This window comes from Gymnoscopelus braueri, assembly GCF_963280865.1.
Source record: "Gymnoscopelus braueri genome assembly, chromosome: 22".
In the NCBI taxonomy this organism is placed as follows: Eukaryota; Metazoa; Chordata; class Actinopteri; order Myctophiformes; family Myctophidae; genus Gymnoscopelus; species Gymnoscopelus braueri.
Genome location: NC_137624.1, coordinates 27,800,899 through 27,817,684, shown reverse-complemented (window position 1 = coordinate 27,817,684; position 16,786 = coordinate 27,800,899). Strand labels below are relative to the sequence as shown.

At 38.8% G+C, this 16,786-nt stretch overlaps 1 protein-coding gene across 2 annotated transcripts in view; it reads right to left on the bottom strand.

Annotated features, from left to right (window-relative positions):
- The window catches only part of nacc2 (NACC family member 2), a 77,976-nt gene that overhangs the window by 49,932 nt on the left and 11,258 nt on the right, over window positions 1-16,786 (bottom strand). The gene's annotated exons all lie outside the window — the stretch shown is intronic.

Sequence of the window (16,786 nt, the reverse complement as noted above, 5' to 3'; positions counted from 1 at the left end):
ACACACACACACACACACACACACACACACACACACACACACACACACACACACACACACACACACACACACACACACACACACACACACACACACACACACAGAAAGAGAGAAGTTTATTCTAAGTGCCTTCGTAGTTTTGTTTTGTAAGAACTACTCGTCAAGCGTAGCTGCAGTGCATAAACAGAGTACATTAAATCTCGCTGCCACGGTTATCTGCAATGTTCTGGGGGCCAGTTACTGCAGTTCTGAGAAAAGTGGCCACGTGATGGCCTGAGTTTTAATGTGGAATTGTTCTGAGGAACATGCCATGTTTACTGTTCATTGTCTTAGTTCTTGGAAGGCTTCCTGAAAGGCACAGTGAGAGCCAAACAACCCTCAAATCAGTTACATTTAAACACTGCTAATAGGTTTCCCTGCTCCTCTCTCTCTCATTACTCTCAACATTTCCACATTTCTTCAGAAACAACTTGTGCCCTATTTTACATTGTGTTGTATGGTATGACGTTGTGCAAATAGCCCAACTACAAGCTCACGTATCTTTGCACTTTTGGGAAATTGTTAGAACATTTTTGCAAATGTTTGAAATAATGACTTGCCCAACATACTTACCGTATGCCAGCTTGAAAGTGGTTGAAACCATTTATTTGAACATGTCTAGGGGCTGATGAACTTCACTTTAAGTAAGAGAATGAATACATACAGTACAGTATCAAAATATAGAAAGGCCTTAATTGGCCCTCGGCAAAGATCTGCCTATCTATCTTTCTTCTCAAACCATTTCTGGGTAACGGGTTTCCAATGGTACGAAAGATCTCACTGAAGCTACTGTCAATACCATGAAAATACTATATTAAATAAGTACAGAAAATAACCTGCAACCCCTCTGGCACAGGGTCAATGGAAAGGTCATGTTGCTCTGTCGCTAGTCTCGCGTAGCCAGACAACTATACCACAATCTCCGAATGCTATATAGAGTCTGGAACTACACCTCCCGAAATCCGAGAGAGGAAGCTGCCACACTTCCGTTCACGAAAATATATTAAAAAATATCTTTACATTTCATTGTTAGTGTAGGATGAATTTGCGCGAAAAAAACGAAACGGAAGTGGGGAGGAGGCTTCACGTCCGCTTTATATTTTAATCATGATCAGAGCTTCCGAGTCCCAGACTGTATCTATGTATCCGGAAACATGTGAAAATTGTGGGAGGCAACAGTCTGGCCACGTGAGACTACTCTGTCGCTGGTTGCAAAAACAGCAGACATTATTCCAGTTGAAAATGAAACATTAACATCATAAAATAGCGACTATAAGTCTCCAACTCATCAACTAGCTTATTCTAAAACACGGTAATAGGTAGTAGGCCAAAAACACATTCGAAGCCGGTGCCAAAAAAGCTTGGCTTGGTAGATATAATTCTCTTTAGTCAGAGACTGCTATAACCATGAAACATCGCCTTAAATATTGTTTAATTTCACATACTTCACACAAGGGTGCTAAGGTTTCCCCGTGTGCACATTAACGTATCATAAACATAATACTGTACAAGAAAATAACTAACCGTTTGTCTTTTTCCCCTCGATATGTAGCCTAAATCATTTTCTCATCTATAATTGGCTTACCCCAGACAATAGGCTAGGGGTAAAGCGAAAATAGACTAAAACAGGGTGAAAATGTAACCCAAAATGGTTCAAATACTGTACAATGGCATGATGAACGGCTCATGGTTAAACTATTCTAATCAGCTGCTACCGTAGCGAACAGGCTCACGACAGTCTCTGCCACCAGTAAGAAGTGTGACAGAGAGACAAAGTGTCAGGATTACGTTGTTAATCCGTGAAACCGAGTTGTTGAAGATGTCGGCTTCCAGCAAATTAATGGCATATTTAGCTTCCAAGTGACACAGGGTGACTACAACATGCCACGTCGGCAGACTGCGTTCGCCCGGCCGTAGAAGTGAATATACAGTACAGTGACCTACAGTATCTGCTGTACAAAACGCAAGGTTGCAAAAGTCAAAATACTATATTCTCTAAATCCTTTTTAGACCTATGCCTGGGAATTTCTTTGCCCTTTATGGGTGGTTTTAGGCAACATAAATTTATTAGGACATTTTCCTTCTTACTGTATGCTGAATGGTCTCAAATAATTTTCAAATTGACCTGTAGCAACAGTGTGTGTGTGTGTGTGTGTGTGTGTGTGTGTGTGTGTGTGTGCGTGTGCGTGTGCGTGTGCGTGTGCGTGTGCGTGTGTGTGTGTGTGTGTGTATGTGGGCGCCTCCTACAGTCACGCTGTAAAAATATAATTTTTCATGCCCCTACTTCACACATCACAATAAAAGTTCAACTTCTTTCCGTGTAGGACTGTTATCCCAAATGACTTACATCAAGACATTTGAACTACGAATGAGAATAACAAACACATTCTGTCTGCTTTCAGACATTGAACAATTAAAATAAATAAATAGAACATCTCACTGTCTATTCCGTACATGAACGTTTCGGACATTCAAACAATGACGGATCCCTCCGGTCTTTGCTGAATTAAAAAAATGGAATCTCAGGATCCACATGGGAACGGCGTGGCCCAATTTTGGCCATGGCTTCAGCCCAAAGAGCCGTACTCACTTCCATTATAAAAAACATCCAAACATATATATATTTTTTTTTAAAGTCTACAACAAACAAAATTATTGGAGCTACTTCTGTGGTCTACTGACGGTGTGCAAAAGATATTTGTCCCCGATTGCTCCAGCGATTTGTGAGATAACCCTTTAAGACCGGGAAAGAATCTTCTTCATTTTAGATTTCTTTGGCTATTCAAAAAATAGCAGATATACAAGCTCAATATATGTTTTTTAAAGCGTACATTTTTAACTCAAATCTTTGCTTCTAGGGATTCTACAAATGTCTTCTAAATCCTAACAGTTTTTTGAAAAAACTTATGTTGCTATAATCAGTGGTTCCCAAACTTTTTCATGTCAAAGACCCCCAAAATGCTATGTATTTGGCCGCCGACCCCCATCTCAAAATATGTTGTTCCCACGCCCCCCCAGAAGCAAAGATTTGAGTTAAAAATGTTCGCTTTAGAAACAAATATATATATAAATAAATATATATTCAAAGATTTGCACACATTTTCACAATAGAAAGAGAAAAAAAAGCAGATCTACAAGCACGTGGCGCGGCACTCGGTGCCGCGCTACGAGCTTGTATATCTGCTATTTTTGAATAGCCCAAAAAAATCTAAAATGACACAGAAGCGTTCCCAGTCTTAATGGAATAAGACTGGACACACGGACAGTCGGAAAGACAGACAAGACAAGACAGACATACCCCCTTATAGATTGGTTACAAGGGGGTTAGACTGCTGTTAAGACTGCTGCAGAGCCATGCCAGAAAAAACAGAAATTGCTCTATTTTTCATACGTACGTATGATTATACTGAGTAGCATTCCGCTGGCCTCACAGAGAGCCAAAATGTCATGACGAGCTCAGTTTTTGCTACGCTGAACCGAAATCTGTGGGGATGGCTTTGCCAGGTTTGCATCCTGCCACTTACTGCTTGTAAAAAAAACACTCTGAATAACAGAAAACAGCCCCAACTCTGTGTCACTCGTCATCTCCATCGCCTCAATACTTGCCAACTGGGTAAAGCCAACCATAGATTTACTCTAGTTTTGGAACGAGCTTTTGTCCAACTGGCGTTTAGTTGTATTCAGCGCTGTGTCTGCGATTACCGTTGCTTCCTCTAAGACTAAGTTATCACTGAGCGATCTGGCACGCTGAAATGATGTCGTTTCTAAAGAATCATGCCCTCACAAGTTCCAAGCAGTGATATGTATCTTAAAAGGTTTGATTAGTTCATTCATGAATCATCTCAAAATGATCAACTTGTGTTCGGTTCATAACTACTAATGCTGCAGGGCGTAGGCTAAGGTTTGTCCCGTTTTAAAACAATGTTGAACTTTGGTAGAACCTTGGGGTTGTATAGCCACAGGGTACCTGCCAAGTTCAAATAAGGCCTGAATCCAAATAGTCTATCATCTGTATCTGTTGCTTCTGTGCTCTGTAAGCGAGAAACCAGACCTTTTATTCCATTCACATTGCGTTCAGTATTCCATTATTCAATGGCGGCTTTAAAAGGAATATTCATACCTTTTTGTATAGTTGGATAGTAATAATGATGTGTTGTTGTTGTCACAAAATCTTAAGGCACACCTGGACTTGTCCCACGGCACACTGGTTTGTGAACCACTGCTCTAGTGCAACAAAGAATGATAGGTCACCAATATTGGTGTACAGTGAGCAATATGTCAGTAGACACAATAGGCAAGCAAAATGCCCCTCCCCCCCCCCCACGCACACACACACATTTTGGCCTAATCTGCTTTGTTTGCGTCCAGTCATAAAAGCATGCTTCCGTGCACAGAGCACGGAAGCAGCAGACAGAGACAACCCATGGATCCACCAAAGCTTTACATTGCTTTAAGCAGTGGTGGAAAAAGTAGTCAAATGTTTTACTTAAGTAAAAGTATCAAAACTGTAATATAGAAATACGCTGTTATAAGTAAAAGTCCGGAATTCAAAATGTACTTGAGTAAAAGTACAAAAGTACTGGCCTCAAAATGTACTTAAAGAACCAAAAGTAAAAGTACTCATTATTATGCAGTACGTCCCATTTGAAGTTCTCAAATGTTTAAACATCTTTTGAAAACAGCAGAGCTACAAGCTCTCAATGCATCGCATCGTGATTTTCAAATGGTTGAAATGTATGGGGCTGACGTGGTTAATGTATGTTTTGTAATAATATTCCAAATCTACAAAGTAACTAATAACTGAAGTTTCAAATAATTGTAGTGGAGTAAAAGTACAATATTTGCCTCTGAGATGTAGTCCTTTCCCCCCCAACACACACAATGCCTTCTCAAGAGGATGTATACAAGAATATAACCAGTTATAGTTACCAGATTAATCCATAGCATGTTTTAACAGAAATAAAATAAAAAAGGATTTCCATTGAAATGCGGCTATTTGCTATGCTAGGCCTTTGAAACCACAGAGATTTGAAAACTCAACTCAACTTTTGAAATCAATTTGCAGAGCTAAAATTCAAGCAGTTTACTACAGAAAACTGAGGATCATGGGGATTGTGTTTACAAGTTACACTTTTATGCTAATCTTCAATGGAGAGAGCATTCAGCAGGAGTAACCTACATAACCATTGTTAGAGGAACTAGCTCAGTTCCTTGAAGCATGTCGTGGGCTGTCGGGTAGAAACCCTGTATGTCCAAAACTGTTACTTTTCAGGTTTTCAAATTCAAAAGTATAGCATATATATAGCAGATCTACAAGCTCAGTCACAAGTAACGCTTGGCAACACGTGGCACGTTTTGAGCTTGTAGATCGGCTATTTTTGCTACTTTTGTGGGACACATTAGGCTTTTAATCCTTGTCATTTTAGATTTTAGCATTGGCTATTGAAAAATAGCAGATATACGAGCTTGTACATCTGCTATTTTTGAAAGTGTGAGAACTATTGATTTAGAAGGCATCTGTAGAATCGGCCTCAGGTCTTAATGGGTTAATTTATGGAAAAAGTTGAAACATGGCGATACGAGGTTTCTGCACGACACCGACGATGTTTGGGCTTGTTCAGAGAAACTGTGTGACCTGATTTATTTTGTTTGGAAAAAGAAAGAAAATGCAGTACACTGTATACTGTACGTGTTGTTGTGGTGTCCCATGGTTCTGTTTATGGTTATTGTAATTTATGATGTGCCTGTCCTGGAGTCAAGGGGCGGTTACAGTGCTCACCTATAACAACTAAAGGATGATTTATAATTAGTTGCATGGTTGGTCAGTGCTGCTGCGTATCAAAAGTAGACTGAGCTACAATCTCACAACTGGCACACATCAAGCCTGAGGGGTGACATACTGTACAGTATATGATTGATAACCTACAATACTAACTGGATGCAAATACGGCTATGTTTATTTCTGTATGACTTTGTCTCTATACAGTATACTGATGGTAGTTTTTTGCTATTATAGAAATTTATGATGTTATGCCCACACACATGAAGTTGACCAAATCATCTCCACGCATAAGAAACTGTTTACTGACGCATAATAAACTGTGTATAGTTCATTACTATCTATCAGTGGTGGTAAAAGTACTCCCATTACTTAAATAAAGTATCAATACTGCAATGTAGAAATATTCTGTTAGAAGTAAAAGTCCAGAATTACTTGAGTAAAAGTACAAAGGTATTGGCATCAACATATACTTAAAGAACCAAAAGTAAAAGTACCCATAATATGCAGAATGTCCCATTTCACAGGTTTCAAATCTTTTGAAAATAGCAGATCTACAAGCTCACAACGCGCCACGATGCGACGCGTTGTGAGCTTGTAGATCGGCTATTTTCAATTAGCCAAAGTTTCAAAGGGGCTAAAGTGGTTAATGTATGTTTTGTAATTATATTCCAAATCTACAAAGTAACTAGTAACTAAAGTTTTCTAATAATTGTAGTGACTCTGAGATGTAGTGAGTAAAATTTAAAGTATAATTGGAAATACTTCGGTAAAGTAAAAAATTACCTACAAATGTACATACTTTAGAAAATGTATGTTACTTTACACCACTGATAACAACATTATCTATCTATTGGTTTAGTTTCAAACCTAAACTACCTAACCTTAACTAAACTTTCTTTTACTTTTCTTTTTTTTGTCCTTATGCTACCATGTTTATTTTAATCTCCCTGGCACATGGACTGTATATTTGGTGTTCTGAGAAAGAATGTACCAAGACTATTTGGCAAAAAAACACTCTTTGTGTTGACCAAACATGAGCCAGTGTCATATTGAACTAGACCTGGATTACGGGATGCAATCTGCTGCTATCAGCCTAATGATTTGCCCAGAACACACAGAGATGTCGATGTGACCATATCTTCACCATCAGAAACCTTTTATTTTCCGAAACATTTTGAAAGAAAATTGCGTATACATGCCCAAAATAGGGATACCGGGTTTTTGTGGGTTTTATAAATATTCAGTGGTGGGAAAAGTACCCAAATTTTTTACTTAAGTACAAGTATCACTACTGCAATGTAGAAATACTGTTACAAGTACTGTAAAGGTCCGGAATAAAAAATGTACTTGAGAGTAAAAGTACAAAAGTATTGGTATCAAAATGTACTTAAAGTACGAAAAGTAGAAAGTACTCCTTATGCCGAATGTCCCATTTCACAAGTTTTCAAATGTATAAAAATCATTTAAAAATAGCAGATCTGCAAGCTCACAATGCGTCGCATCGCGACGCATTGTTAGCTTGTAGATCGGCTATTTTCAAATGGCCAAAATGTATACAGAGCTGAAATGGTTAATGTAGGTTTTGTAATAATAATAAAAATCTACAAAGTAACTAGTAACTAAAGTTTTCAAATAATTGTAGTGGAGTAAAAGTACAATATTTGCCTCTGAGATGTGGTTAAGTAGAAGTAAAAGTACTGAACATTGGAAATATAAATATTCTAAAGTAAAGTAAAAGTACAGTACTTGAGTACATGTACTTAGTTCCTTTACACCACTGGAAATGAGAATAGGATGTAGGACTGCACTGTGTCATGTACCATGGACATGGTCATTCCACTGCCTCAGCAGCGTCTTGAGAGTGACCTAACACAGTGCACATGCACACACAAGCAAATGAATGGTGTTAGGGGTCTTTTGTAGTGTGGTAATGGAGTTAAATACAATGGGAATGTTTTCCATGCTTTACATCCAGTGGTGGAAAAAGTACTCAAATGTTTTACTTGAGTAAAAGTATCAATACTGCAATGTAGAAATACTCCGTTACAAGTAAAAGTCCGGAATTCAAAATTTACTTGAGTAAAAGTACAAAAGCATTGGCATTTGGTACTTTACAGTAAGTACATTATGATTACTTACTGTAAAGTACCAAAAGTAGAAAGCACTCATTCAAGTTTTCAAATGTATAAAAATCTTTTGAAAATAGCCGATCTACAAGCTCACAATGCGTCGCGATGATGGCCTAAATGTATACAGAGCTGAAGTGGTTAATGTAGGTTTTGTAATAATAATCAAAATCTACAAAGTAACTCGTAACTAAAGTTTTCAAATAAATGCAGTGGAGTAAAAGTATAATATTTGCCTCTGAGATGTAGTGGAGTAGAAGTAACAGTACTGAAAATGGGAAATACTCCAGTAAAGTAAAAATACCTCAAAATCATACTTAAGTACAGAACTTGAGTAAAATGTACTCAGTTACTTTCCACCACCGTTTACATCTAGAATCAGCTCAGTGGCCTTGTGGTCAGAGTGTCCACCCTGAGCCTGGGAGGTCATCGGGGTTCAATCGCTGGCTGAGTCACACCAAAGAGTATGAAACGGGAGCCAATGCCTCACTGCTTGGCACACAGCATTAAGGGTTGGACCTTGGGGGGGTAAGTCCCTGTGACATATCAGCATCATGTCCAGGGGGTGTTAATGTACAAGTCATTAGGCTGCCTCACGCTACGGAAACAGGAGAAAGGCTCCTGACCTACAGGCCACATGACGTTGGGAACAATCTGGTATTTAAAAGAAGCGCTATAACTAAGGAATACTTTTAACATTGGTGTACGTACCAAGTAGGCGAAGGCTGCACTATTATGAACAAGGTCTAATAATGGTGTGGCTTCCATGTGGATCTATGACATCAGTACCATGACTTCACTCTTCACCATATTTGGGTGAAGTTTCAGCCCAATCCGACCTCCATCGACTTCCAGAATAAAAATGAATAAAGTTAAAAAATATCTAAAGTCATGTGAAACGGTTACTTTCCATAGGTGGCCTCTAATCCAGGCGTTTCAGAAGAAACAGAAACACAGGGAGGTCAACATTAAACAAAACATTGACCATCAGAGGGGGAAATGTCAAATGGATGGAGTCCATCTGAGTGTGTCTAGTAGCACCCTACTCTGATGGCCCCTAGCTTTGGTCAGCTAACTGAAGCTTGCTGCTTTGCTGTGAGTGAGGGAAGACAAGATTGACCGTCTCTGGTATTCACAAAGGGAATGGCCTCAAGGGCAATCCTACCTAAATTTACTTTGAGGCTGTTCATCTGCAAAAGTTGTTTTCATAAATAATTCCAAGATTTTGAGATGGTTGTAAGAGAATTCTATCAACGGTTAGCAGTTGTAGTCCCAGGTTTCCAGAAGGTGGCATACCCGCTTCCTGTTCCGGTCCCCATAGCTTTGTTTGCAGATTTTAACGGAAAACACACGCTTTATGTAATCAATATCTTAAGTATTAAGAAAATTATCATATTTGCAGAACAGTCTGAAAGCCAATTGTGGAATTGATAACAAAGAACATTTTATTTATTTAGTAAAGAGAATTGGTTTGTTTTGTGTAAAGGCTAAAATTCACGACCATGTTCTTTTTTTGTAAGTAACATACAAAACTTCAAACAATAAATCTGCCCTAGTGACTAAGTTGAGGCATGCATACATTAAATTTGGTATATGATGCATGAAGAACGTGCATCAGTAAGTATAGTCAGTGACATGCAGGATGGTTTATGTACAGTATATGGTTGAGGATATTAATGCAGCACTTATAGCCTATAGAGGTAATGGTACTGTCCTCCGAGGGCTTATCGTATCTTTTATTCACATGTGGAAATGGAAGTCACTATGTTCAGCGTCACTGTGTAACACCAACAAATAGAGCTGCAAGTCAGTTGGGAAATGTTAAGAAAGGTATGGGTGACTGTTGACTTGTAAATGCAGACCTTTGTATAATTTCCTTGCACCCTTTATCAGAATCATTTTTTATTGTCCTTGTATGCAAGCATTCAACAAAATTATATTGCCACTCTGTTGGTGTAATTTCACTGCATAAAAAGTATGTGTATTCCAACATAACACTCTTGCGCAAGCGTGCACAGCCGCGCGCACACGCGCACACGCACACACACACACACACACACACACACACACACACACACACACACACACACACACACACACACACACACACACACACACTCTCTTCTAAATGGCTCTGTCTCTACACAGTGGAATGGCGTAAAAATAAACCATGTTGTGACTTTCTTTTTGTTAATGTTGTGGTGGTTGTGATTTAAACTGCGGGTTATAAATATTTGAGTTAGAACACAGCTTATAATGCTGCAGCTTGAAGCCAACTTTCCTGACTGGATATGGGCAACGGCTTCAGTTATTTCTTTGAGCTTCTGTGAGCTTCGGCGTTATCGAGTTAACACTGATATTGTAAAAGCATTGACAGCTGAAGTTGGTTTACCTGTTTTGCATTGAGGTTGCTTTGCACTTTTACTTGTTTCTTGCAACATAGTTGCCATGAATATTCTTCTAGATCAAATCATCCTCATCTACTGGAAAATGTAACATTTCTTCATAAACCTTACTTTCTTTCCATTCGCTTTTTTCTCTCTTTGTTGCCCGCTAGCAATGAGCACTTGAACAACTGCATCATCATTTTGGAGGCTCACTCTTGTGACTTCCAAACAGAAAGCTTGGCATGATAAGTAAATATGTTTCAATTTGGTTCGCGTATCCCTGCTCAGCTTCAATGTTCCAGTTCCAATTTTGTCTGCTCTTTTTTTGTTAATCGTAACGCTTTTTTTTAAATTATCGTAATAATCATAACGCTCATTTCTCCAGTCAAACTTACAAAATCCCCAAATTCTAAAGGTTTGACTTATTCAGATGAATCAGCTAGAAATTAACAAATGAAAAAGAAGAATCAAACTGCCCACCAATACCTGCTTGTCTACTCTTTCTGTCCATTTAAAACAGGTTCTGATTGGTTTCTGAAACAACTATGAAGGGTGCCTCTGATTGGCCAAGCCAATGGCAACTCTGCATGTGCATGATGCACGCATTATGATAAGATAAGATAAGAAGGAAAACTGGCAGAACAAGACTCGCTCACTTGTGCTCAAAGTGAATTAAAAATCAAACGTTTCGGTCCTGGGACCTTCGTCAGTGCTAAGTGGCCTTTAAGGTCCCAGGACCGAAACATGATGAGCATTTAAAATAAAGAAAATGAAATTTTCTTAAGTAGGTCTAAGGAGTTTTCCTTCATTTTTTTTTGCAGTGAGCGAATCTTGTTCTGCCAGTTTTCCTTTATATTTTTGAGACCACCGGACCTGCAGTCAACCGTTACCAAAGGACAAAGAAGGGCACAACAGTTTTTCCTGTTCTTTAAGATAAGATAAGTCTTGGGGAAATGCAGGTGTCAAAGTAGAGGCAGCAGTAAGTGTGAAACACAGGATAGTACAGTTAGAGTAGAGTAAAATATCAAAAGAATAAGTTTATTAAATTAATAGACTTACAGAGTCTGACACTGGACATATGCAATGGGAATGACATGAGTTAACAAAATGTATATTAAATATAAGTGTAAATGTACAATCTATCAACAGTGAATATACGCATATAAATCACGTACATTCACCTATGAATGGATGTACTCATGAGTCATGACTATCGGCAGTATGATACAGAGTACTTTATGTACAGTGTCAGCCGGCCTTCAACAGTTGGTATCTGGAGACCACACTGAGTGTGATTCTCCAGCACTGATGTAGACTACGTTATTGGCGCATATAAGACAATAATGCAATAGAACTCACAGCTTTGCTTGGTTTAGATATCACATGATATCACATGTCCAAGACACTATTTTAATTCAGTGCATTTGAGGAAATGAGACCCTGTAGCCAAGTCTGAACTTACGGTCTAAAAGAGTGTCTTCTCAATTATTGGCAGCGAAAAAGAACAGCGTCTACATACATGATACTGTTTTTTGCCCTTTTGTAGACAAGACTATATTTATAAGCAGTGGTGTAAAAAGTACTAAATTGTTTTACTTAAGTAAAAGTATCAATACTGCTATGTAGAAATAATCTGTTACAAGTAAAAGTCCGGGATTTTAAATTTACTTGAATAAAAGAACAAAAGTATTGGTATCAAAATATACTTAAAGTACAAAAGTAAAAGTACTCATTATGCAGAATGTCCCATTTCACAAGTTTTCAAATGTATAAGAATCTTTTGAAAATAGCAGATCTACAAGCTCACAATGCGTCACATTGTGAGCTTGTAGATCGGCTATTTTCAAATGGCCGAGATGTATATAGGGCTGAAGTGGTTAATATGTTTTGTAATTATAATCAAAATCTACAAAGTAACTGAAGTTTTCAAATAATTGTAGTGGAGCAAAAGTACAATATTTGCCTCTGAGATGTAGTGGAGTAGAAGTAAAAGTACTGAAAATTGGAAATACTCCGGTAAAGTAAAAATACCTCAAAATTCTACTTAAGTACAGTACTTGATTAAATGTACTTAGTTACTTTACACTACTGTTTATAAGCAAAAAGGATAAATAATAAACATATTTATATTTATATGATTTAAACAATTTAAATCAAAGATTTCTTCCGAGGACATAAGCTTGATGACTCAAACAATGCTGGTGGATATGGAAGACCAGAGACTACAGCTTGCATTACACTTTTGACAGTGTATTTGTCCATGTGAAGAAGATAGCTCTGACAACAGCACACAGTACAATCCTCAGTGTTAACTTATCCATTTGTAACTCTGTCTGAGAGGGTCCAAACGTACATTTTGTACCCTCTCAGAGTTAAATGAACACAGAGGATTTGTACTGTGTACTGTTCTATCAGGTGTCTGACAAAGGGGACAAACCAAGTTAACTCAAAACCTGTCCTTTCCTCCCTGCCGTGCTGCTCGTCTCTCTCCAGTTATGTCCAGCATATGTGAGTGAGTGTGTAGTGCGCGTGTGCATGCGTGTGTGCGTGTGTGTGTGTGTGTGTGTGTGCGTGTGTGTGTGTGTGTGTGTGTGTGTGTGCCCTTGCTGAACTCATCTCGACACTCCCCACTTCCCCCCAGCCCTCGGCCCCCTTGTGGAATGTTATGTAGTGTGGGGCCTATGGAGGAAGGGCATCCCAGGACATGGCATGCACACAAGCACGCACACACGCAGACACACACAGACACACACACACAGAGACACCTACTGTACACACAGACGCACACACGTACACACACGCAGAAAAATACAGCTGTTGAGAGCAATCACAAACCTTTGGCAGGCGTCCAAGTCAAAGACGGGTGGCGTTGAAGGCCTCCGTTTAGAAAGAAAGAGAAAAAAAGTCCCACACATTTTCCATGTATGTTGTGTTAAACATTGAAGATAGAAACTTGGCAGTACAAACCCACATTACCCTGAAATGACTTCCCAGCAAGGAGGGGGAGGGGGGGAGAATGTCATAAACACCCAGATAAGAGCTGTCCTTGTGTTGCCTATAGGCTGACACACACATACATGCACACGCACACACACACACACACACACACACACACACACACACACACACACACACACACACACACACACACACACACACACACACACACACACACACACACACACACACACACACACGCGCGCGCGCGCACACACACACACACACACACACCTATGGTTTCAGATTGTTCTGTCGACTCAAAAGAAGCGTGAACAATTCCACCCTGATCTTTTCATCCATGTTATTTTGAGATGAGGAAAGCTGAGACTTTATGCAGATGGAGCACAAAAGAGACTCACACACACACACACTTCAATTCAAATCTGAAAGGGAGGGGAGGGAGGGGGGGACTTTTCTGAACGAAACAGTGAACTTAAGGCTATACTTTAATCGTTCATAGTACAACTCATAAGGTACAAACTAGATTTACATACTGCTAGTGCTACTACATATCTGAATTTCACCCATGGGGGGGATTAACCTCAAGAGCCCTAGCGTCTCCCTATTCTGGACATGTCATAATAGGTGAACATTCAGCGAAAATAGGTGAACATTCAGCAAAGAATTGGCGATCTACAAGAAAAATAACTCTTTTTTTTTTACTTAAGTACAAGTATCAATACTGCAATGTAGAAATACTCTGTTACAAGTAAAAGTCCGGAATTCAAAATTTACTTGAGTAAAAGGTACAAAAGTATTGGTATTAAAATGGACTTAAAGTACAAAGTACTCATTATGCAGAATGTCCCATTTCACAATGTCGATCTACAAATAAATAGTCGATCTACAAGCTTGGTGTACTGTAGAGGGAAAAAGGAGGGGACCAAGTATTAGACCCCTCTGGGGGACTCCAGTCAGCATAGGGCTAGGGTGTACTGTAAGTGGTAAACAAAGTGTTATTCTATAGGTATCCTATCCTAATCCTATACTGTAGGGTTTGGAGCTGTTGGCCTACTTTACGTCATCCAGCATATTTGATAACTGTTATGGGTTATGAGAATGGGAGGATCAGAGGCATTTATACCGTATCCACATTTTGTAGTGTTACACACAGTGGTGTAAAGTAACTAAATACATTTACTCCAGTACTGTACTTAAGTAAACTTAAGAGGAGGAATTTTTACTTTACTGGAGTATTTCCCATTTTCAATACTTTTGACTACTTCTCAGAGGCAAATTGAAAACTTTAGTTACTAGTTACTTTGTAGATTTTGATTATTATTACAAAACATACATTTACCTCTTCAGCCCCTATATACAGTACATTTCTGCCATTTGAAAATAGGCAATCTACAAGCTTGTAGATCTGCTATTTTCAAAAGATTTTTATACATTTGAAAACTTGTGAAACGGGACATTCTGCATAATGAGTACTTTCTACTTTTCGTACTTTAAGTACATTTTGATACCAATACTTTTGTACTTTTACTCAAGTACATTTTTAATTCCGGACTTTTGCTTGTAACAGAGTATTTCTACATCGCAGTATTGATACTTGTACTTAAGTTAAAAAAAATACTTTTTCCACCACTACACACTCTGGGACGTTATAGGAAGTAGGAGGAAGATGGCTGCTGTATGCCCACATGGCAATAATGAAATGTAGACTATAGTATAACCAAGAAAAGAAGGCTTTTTGATAGCCATCTTGAAAGGAAATACATGACACAAGAGAAGTGGTGAAGAGGTATGGTAAACTCCAGTAACCAAAGCAGCGAGGGAGAGAGAGAGTGAGTGAGGGAGAGAAGGAACTGACAGGAAATGAAGAAATTGCCACAAGCTACACGCTGTCTAGCCGCACACTGTACACATGTACACACACATGTACACACGTGTACACACTACACACACTACACACGCACTCACACACACTGCAGGAGAAAAGCCATTGTGCAGTAGAGTCAGATGTCAGGGTTCATGTGAGGTAAAGCGCTCCACAAACAGACAGCCAATAGAAAGCTTTGAACAACAGAAGTGGGTTGTGATCAAGACTTTCAGCTCAATGCTAATGCACAGCTGCTACTGAAATAAAGGTTAACTCTTTTATTTGGTGATTGTGGTTGCAGAAATTATTTTCTTTTTTTTCACCCCCCTTTAACTTTATGGTGGCATTAAGGCACTCAACTGTTTTATAACTTTTTTTTTAGTTTTTTTGTTTTTACAACTTAGCCTAGTAGTGTGGCAGCTTACAGTTGCATGTCATGTGAGTGAGATGAGAATGCAACAATATGAGTGGCCATGCAACACTATATTATGTGTATTTAATAAACTTGCACTAACATCATCATAACTCAAATAGACTGTGACAGCCAAGCTAATTCTAGGGTTGAATATAAATATTGACACTGAATGCTTGATGCTCTGTGACAGTGGGTTTCTCAAAAGTGGATTCCAAGAACTCTCAGGGTTCCTTTAAAAGTTTAGGGGGAGGGGGGGGGGTTCTAAATGGACCCTTAAAAGTTTGTCACTCTGACAGTGTACAAATGGAACCGAAAGGGTCCATTTGGATCCATTTGTACACTGTCAAAGTTAAGGGGAGACCTTGAAATTTGAAAGTTTGAGAACAATTGCTCTGACATCAATCATAATATCTATCTTCAGTATATTTTCTTTATGATTGATTGTGCAGACAGACACTATAATGAAGCATACATACAGATAAAATGCCAAACAGCTAGGCTACATAGCCTGTGCTTATGGGTGGAGAGAGAGAGTTTCTTTTTTTTATACGTTAATCGTGACGCAACGACCGATAATAATGTCATGTCACTTTCTCCATTCATTCCATTGAAACCAACTGTAAGGCTTGATAACAGCAGGCTAAAAAGCTATCTAAAAGTGACCATTAGTTGATGGACATAATATAGGTTTACGATCGTCATCTACAATCATGATTCAAATCGCTATCACGTATAGCCTCTATAGCCTAGTCTATATTTTAGCCACGAGATACAGTTTGTGAGGAATATACAAGGCTACATCCTGGACACATAACATTATTAACATTTCATAAAAAATCACTCCACAAATACAGGCTTAAAAGTTAAAACAGACACCCTAATAGTTGAACTGTTTCGAACCCACATTGACCAGTCACAATGTAGTACAGTCAGCACATTATATCGGGGGGCAGGAGGACGATCAGGCTCAATTCTAACGTTATATCGATCATATAAAAAGGAAGAAAACAGTCAAATATAAACCCTATATGCGTCACACAACAAACCGCCAGGCACTGTACATATAAAGGCAACATTGTATCCTTATTAACTAACTCCGGGAGTGTATCCCGACACGATGTAATGTAACCAAATGGACCGGCGGCTGCCGGTCCATTTGGTTACATTACATCGTGTCGGATACACTCCCGTATATTAGGGTCCATTATAGTG